Below are 7,954 nucleotides of genomic sequence, written 5' to 3'. Positions count from 1 at the left end.
ACCATTTCACATGATAGGTAGGAGTAGAGTAAGTAGGACATCACAATTCATGATCTAGAGCATTTCATGCGTGTACACTTGCTTGGTAAAGTCATTACAAGTCTGTAAAAGACGCAAAAAGACGCAAAAGTGTGTTTGAAAGCCTAATTGAAGTCCAAAAGTTACTGTGAGTGTTTCTGATAGATCTATAGAGCATCAGGAGCATTCCTGTTAGAAAAAATTTTAATTTTAAGCCAGGAGACATCCTACGCGTAGGATGTCTACAGGCTAATCTGGGAGGAATTTTGGGATTTTGAGTTGACCAGTGTGTTCAGAAGGTAGGGTTTACCCTAATTTCAATTGGAAAGTGGAAATTTGACCATATCTTGACAGGATAAGGCCAGATAGACTGAAATTGCCAGACATCCTACCCAAATAGTGCCAAAACACTATTTTGAGACCAAAACCATAAGATGGTTGCATGAGCATGTCTTGCATGATATATTGAGTGACTGAAAGGGTTTCACCTCATTTGGGTGAGAAAATTGGGTTCAAAGTGGACTTTAGCACTTTTGACTAAAAAAGGCAAGAACAGCTGAAATTTGGGACTTTTGACATCCAAACCAAATTCTAAGCATACCCACTGGGTTACTGACATCAAGGAGAAGCTATGGGACAAGTCTGGGGTCAAACAGGACAAAAAGACATCCTACGCGTAGGATGTCTTCTGAGTGATTTTGGACTCCAAACTAAATTTTGAGTATACCAGAGTGATCAGCAACTCAAGGGGATCCTGGGCTTTGAGTTTGAAGCCATTCTGATGAAAAAGACATCCTACGCGTAGGATGTCTAAAGCAAGAAATTGAAGCCAGACTTTGACTTTGAGCATAGTAAGGTGTTATATAGCCTAAGACAAGCCTCCTATTCAGTTTTGGTCCAAAATGGAGTTGATTAGACTGATCAATATCAGCAACAGGTTGTCCGAACAGATTTCTGACACATTGACCAGCTAATAGGTATCCAAATATGAAAGTAAAAGCAGCTGTAAGCTCAGCACAACAAGGGGAAACCACAGTGCAAAAATCTAGGCAAAACACAATAGGAGACATCCTACGCGTAGGATGTCTATTGGAACATGCTGCAAAGAAAATTTGACATGGCATAGACAGTGAGATTCTATTTGGCTTAGGGGTTTCAGAACGTCTTTCATAAGTAAGTTTGGACCTTGTTTGCCCATTTGACGAAGCAAAGACTGAATTCAAACTTTTTCGCGTAAATTGACCAACATCTGAGGGTAGTACTGTTTCAGATTAGCAAACCTAATCCAGAACATCAGTAGTGTATAAAATACAGTAGTGGTTGAGATTAACTCTCCAGTTATACCAATCATTACTAAGATAACCTCTAGCAGATAAATGTTTTGATTTGATTGCTGAAATTAAAACGCTTGTGTACATGTATATTCAACAACAAAGAAAGAAGTTGTGCAGAAACTGACCCTTTGCCAGGTGAGTGGTTGGGTTTGTGATAAATTGCATTGATAAGTTTGATGAATTTAATCAGGAAGATACATTGTTAGAGACCAGAAGGTGGTAGGTGACCAAGATAGCTTAGTGTCCACCGAAGAGAGTGTAACTCAGGCAAGGCTAGATCCGCTAGCACCGATTATTGAAGAAGGTAGTGATACTGACACTTCATCAGACAAATCTTTCTTCATGATGGGTAGTCAACAGCCAGGAGGTTTCACCTATGATGGACCTATGCGAGGAGGAAGCACCTCCCAAAATCCTTTGAATGATTCCAAGCTCAGGGTGATCTTCTTAGAGGGAACAAACTCGAGAGGAGCCCTAGTCTATTCTGACTATCGAGGCCGCAAGTGCATTTGTATCGAAGAGAGGCGAGCTCAAAGATTGGAGATAATCCGAGTGTATGATGATGGAGATAGATTCCGAAACGAAAAGGGGAACCACTATTTAATAGTTAGTAACCCTGAAGATTACAACAGATACGGAGATAACGTGGCGAAAGGGAAAATGGTTTCAAAAACTCAAGAACCGCCACCAAACATTGATCGGCCCGGAGCTATTTTTATGTATGATAAGAAAACAACCAGGGTTCCAACTTATAACGAGAACGTGGGAATCTACAAACATGAGAGTGAAGGTATAGTCTCTTACTTTCGCAGCAAAGAACCATACGTAAACGAATTAAGCAAAGACAAGTTTCTTTACTTATTCTCTTATGAAACTGCTACGGGGAAGGGTATAGTTTTTGTTGATAGATACGGACGAGAATACCAGCGTATTCTCCCAGAGGAGGTAGAAAGGGGAACAGGTTCAGGAGCATCAGCATATGCCCCTAAGGAAGTGCCAAGAGCCACCTACACCCCAAGCAAGTCAACGAATCCTTTTTCAGATGAGTATGACGCAACCTCACATTCCACCCGACCGCAAGCATTTCACAACCAAGACCAACGAGCAAACCAGCCATCATTGCAGGCATGGATTTGATAGAGTGCAACAATGGAATCAGACTGAAACCAAGATGGTTATCAAGCCGCACGAGGGCTTAGGGATTTGCAAGAACCACCACTCTATTCAAGGTATCAGGCAGAGAGTAAGCCAATGACTCAAGGGTCAACAGAGCGTGGAGGACCACCCATAGAATGAGTTCGAAGAGAAGAACTACCTCCAGCGAGAGAACCGTTAGAAATTATGGCTTAGGAGCACCATTGGGAGAGGAACCAGCCTATTACAGAAGGCCTGAAGAGTTATATCGATTAGGACGGGGTGATCCAATGATGAGGTTTGTAGACCATCGAAGAATTAGACCTTCTCAAGTGCAAAAATGGGTAAACAAGAAATACACCGGAAGCAGAGACCCAAGAGATCATGTTGCAGCCTTTGTGCGTGTAATTAGAGCCGAAGAGGTGTTAGATTTTCCTACCCAATTTGCAGGGTTTGGACTAACCCTAGAGGATGATGCTGCCACTTGGTTTGACTCTGTAGAGCGTAGAGACTTTGAGTCTATGGAGGAAGTGTTTGACGAGTTTATCGAAGAATTCTCACAAAGGGAAATAGCTCATAATACCGTCTCACAGATCCATAAATTCAAACAGAAAGATGGAGAATTTGTACGAAAGGCGGCCCTAAGACTAAAAATATATGTTAAGTTCTGTCCTGTTGAAGATCTGCCAACTCACTCCAGACTTATGCTGATATTCATCCAAGGACTAAGGAATGCAGATCTCTAGAAAGACTTACATATGAAGAGGAGCACGACGTTGAATGAGTTGACCAAGGAGGCTCTTTACCTTGTGAAAAATTCTGCGGTCTACAAAGAAGGGGAGTTCAAGGACCTTGATGACGATTCGTCTTCACAGCAAAGTGGAAGCAAGTCTTCTAAGACAGCACCGAAAGGAGAAGTAGCGTTAAACCAGGAGCATCTCGTAGATGAAGTGCTAAAAAAGATCAACTTGTACGCCAAACCCCAGGCAACCCCAGGCTAAACAACCCAAGTGGTGTGCTATTGAACAAAAATGGACAAACCATGGGACCGAGGAATGTTATTATAACAAGGGATATGTGAGAGAGAGACCTTACGCTCCCCAAGCTCCAGTAGCTTCCCCCCAAGTTCCACCGATGCCTAGATATCAAGCAGGCAACTTACCAGGACCTGTAGGTGTAGAAAGACCACAACTGGTATTGGGGCAACAACCACCCCTACCACGATTACGACCAGTTGGTATAAGATACACACCAACAGTAACTGAATCAAAGGATAAAGCTTTGGTGCCTATGCATGCATATTATGAAGATCCCAATGGATATGCGGCAAACCCTATCTATTATCCACCGGAAGAACCCTCAACACCAGAACCATGGAGCATGATAGGAAATAAAGGACCACCAACTGCTACACAGGCAACAGGAGAAGGAAGATATCGCTTAGATGAACGAACACTGATGTTCATAGCCAATGGAGGCATGGGCGGACAGAGACATGCTTACCAACAAAGAGGATCTCAAGGAGCACCTCAACAACCCAAGGGACCCTGTTACAAGTGTGGTGGAGACCATTGGCTGAGAGACTGTCCTCATGATGAAATCATTAGAGTCAATGCGTATTGCCCAGAATGTGGAATTACTCATTTGATTCCCGATGGCCCTAAAAACCCGAGCAAAGGAGCAAAAACCACCTTGAACATGCTAGAAACAGTACCTTCTAGTGGAGGATCGAAAAATAAAACAATCATACATATTCAGGCGGTAACACGAGCCCAAGCCCAAAGAAGGACGAACGAACCCATAGTTGAAGAACCAAAAACCGATGCCCAAAGTTCAGAAACAAAAAATTAGAGAAGCACTTGGAAAGCTAGAAAGGCGCGTAGGAAAGCCAGGAAGGAACGAGAGCAAACAGCCCTATCCGAGGAGTTGAAACATACAAAGGATAGATTGGAGCGGTTAGAGGATCTAGCTAGCTTAAGCTCACACACCACAACAACCGTAGCACCCAAGGAAATAGCAGAGTCCAAAAGTGCAGGATCAGGAGGATCTGTACTGGCAGAAAAGGTAAATGAGTAGTTGGATGCACTGCTCAAAGCTTATGAAGCTAAACTTAAAAAGAACCAAACCCAGGAGCAAAGGTGGATGACTTATCTATATGCAAAAATAGAAAAACAGAGGTTGGATATGTGTAAAAAGATGATCGAGACGGCTCAATCATTGATGGAAGACCCGCTGGGTAAACCTGCAAATTGGCATGACGCACCAGCTCCAAACCCCTATCCAACCAACTATAGAGAAACATGTGGAAACAAAGGAAAGACTCACTAATGCCTATGAGTCTAGAGGAGAGCCTATCATAGTGCCAAATACTACAGATGGGACAAGTGACAGATTCCAGCCTTAAATATTGGCAGAAATGGGTAAGGACTGTAATGGTCTAGACGATCTGTGGAAGCAAATCCGTGAGGCCAATGAGGCTAATAGGATGAGTAACCACATGAATAGCACAAGAAAAGAAAAGAATGTGATCTTACCTACTATTGAAGAATTTGAGGCAAGGTCGCAAATGAACTTTGAAATACATTCACAAGGGGGAGACCAAGGATCAATTAGTTTGGGGCACAGCCAGCCAGACTCGTTGAGAACTTTACCCTCTTACCTGGGAGAGTACGAAGCCAAGTCGGAAGTGAGAGCAATCCCATCTCAAAGACTTTCTTCTAACAAGGTGATGGATTCGCAAGGATTGATTGAGTTGTTATCCACCCCGGTGGCATGCACAATCACGTTAGTAGAACTCCTAAGGTTAAGGCCAAACATGTGGACCACAGTAGGAAAATGCCTAGAAACATTTGGAGTGAAAGACCCCACCTTGAAGCTACAAGAAGGGATCAGAGAGTTGGACAGGCCTCAACTAAACACTAGGCCAATACCATTGAATAAGGTTGGAGAATATTGCGAGGGAGAAGATGCAAACACCACGCTACCAGTAGAATTCCAAGGAGTAGTTTCCAAAGCTATTCTTGACAGTGGAGCGGGAGTTTCTATCGCCACCAAGGAAATATGAAAAAAATGGGGAAAGCCAGCTTTGAGGGCTACCATAATCACACTACAATTGGCAGATGGGTTCATGGAGAAGCCTCTAGGACTCTTAGAAAAAGTGATTGTCACTTCGTGCGGAATCGAGTACGAGCATACATTTGCAATAGTCGATTTCGACAAAAAGAACAATTATGAGATCATCTTGGGACGACCATTCATGCGACAATTGAAGATGGTCCAAGATTGGGGTTATGACCACATATACCTCAGACATGACGAGACAAAAACTAAAATACACCTGAAAGACCATAGTTACAAAGATGTGAACCAAACACCTGTGGAAGAGTTTGATTCGGCTAGAGTAGCAGGATCAGAACTACCAGCATGGTTAGGTCAACCAAAAGAGCTATGGATGTGCGGAGATTCACATTGTGGAAGCTTAAGAAGAGAGGAATGCGTCTTAGAAAGAGCAATTGAGGGCAAGGAGTATATTCTCGAACCTTTCCCTGAAGATGCCTTGGAACCTCTAGAATGGGAACACATACTAGCAACATTGGACGTCAGTACTATTACCGACAGTCCAACAACAAAATTTTGCGATAAGGATGGCTATGATGTGTTTCCCTATTACATGGTAAACGTTATACTAGAAAAAGAGATGATAGAACCACTAGAACAAGAAGAGTTTTACAACTCCTTTGAACATTTAGAAGTAAATGATGATGCAGATAATGAGTGTTCAGACACCTGAAGTGAGTGTGGAAATGAAACTGAGAATATCAAGTTTTATGAGTTTGCTAATCAACACCCTAGACGCTGTGAGCGGGATGAAAACACACACAGCGTCTCTATAATGACCCGACACACACTCTTGAAAAGATACACACACACACACACACTATGGGGCACCACTCGGCTTACACAACCACCTGGCCGAGACAGGAAACACACCTATGGAGTGAGAGGAGAGAGACTATCCACTTGCCCACTCCACACAGAGACACACACATACACACACACACCCAAAAATTCAGCTCAAAAGAGGAGAATTTCTGATGTTTAGATACAAATGAGCTTGGGCCAACACCAATGGGGCAAACAGGTCACACAATATGGGTAAAAGATACCAGATACAATCACAAATTGGAGCGAAAGCTTCGCTCATAGGAGACACTTATACAGAAAAACAACAGGAAAAGAGTAAGGAATTCGGCAAAATGGACAACGCCATCACGTCCGGAACGGCCCAAAACCCCAGTCTACAATGTCAAAGTGCTCAAATCTGACCTCGGATGAGCAGTTTACGGCCAAAACAGGCTCCAAAATGAGCAAAAACACACCTGCGGCTGTTCCTCCTCTCTTCTCCACGTTTTTTCTGGTCTTCTCTCTGTTTTTTCAGCTTCCACACTTAGCTTTATTAGTTGGGCACCCTTGGCCTTTTAGATGAGCTCAAACGGACCCCGAACAGGCCAAACACTGACCTCGCAGTGCATAGTTGTCACCCTGCTGCATCCATACGTACACCTGGCACTCAACTTTTTTCAATAATGCATCCCACCACCACGTGAAGTGGCCCCAAAAGATGGTCCTCATGATGACCTTTCTGCATAAGTATCACAAGAAAACACCCACGTCGTGTCCGTACTTCTCCGCGTGCAAGTACTGACCCCATTCGGCCTCCTGACGCAACTAGATGCCATCTGACGCACCTGCTTACCTCATGTCGTCGGCCCGCGGATAGCTTCCTCGAGAATTTTTACACGCTACCAACTCCTCCTTATTGTAGAAAAAACACAATGGTACTGGTAATAGTGAAAATCGATGCACTATGTACACCCTGTCCTACCTGTACACATGTGGGCCCCACATAACCACCTGGCTCTGAAAAATGGGCAATTCTTTATTTGATGCACCATGCATGTATATGTACATATGCACAATCCCTTGCTCCAAAAAAATCCTAACATAATTTGCCCATCCCCTAGCCTGCTAGATCATTCATGATCAGGAGCAGCAAAGAGAGATATGAGACTCGTCGCATCACAGGTCTCCTCATCCCTCACCAACACTCCTTGATCCACGGACAGCTCATCTTGCTCCACCATCATCAATCTAGCATGATACAATTTAAGACGCAATCCATTTACCCTTGACTTATGTAGAACACCATCCAGGTTAGCCAGCTGATATGTGCCATTTGGAAAACACTCCACTACCTTGAAAGGGCCTTCCCACTTAATTTGAAACTTCTTTTGGAAGGTGTTTTTCAGCTTACTGTTGTAGCGCAAAACCAAGTCATGTTTCTTGATACCCTTACTTTTGACCTTTTCATTTATCTTTGCCAAAGCCTTATCTTGCATCTGTCCATAATGCTCCAATGCGCTCATCCTATCCAACTGGACCTCTTGTAACTGCAAGAGCCTCTCTTT

The sequence above is a fragment of the Adiantum capillus-veneris genome, chromosome 6 (genome assembly GCF_014529385.1).
Source record: "Adiantum capillus-veneris isolate H3 chromosome 6, ASM1452938v2, whole genome shotgun sequence".
Taxonomy (NCBI): domain Eukaryota; kingdom Viridiplantae; phylum Streptophyta; class Polypodiopsida; order Polypodiales; family Pteridaceae; genus Adiantum; species Adiantum capillus-veneris.
The sequence above is the reverse complement of the archived record's forward strand: the minus strand, read 5'-3'. Positions refer to the sequence as shown.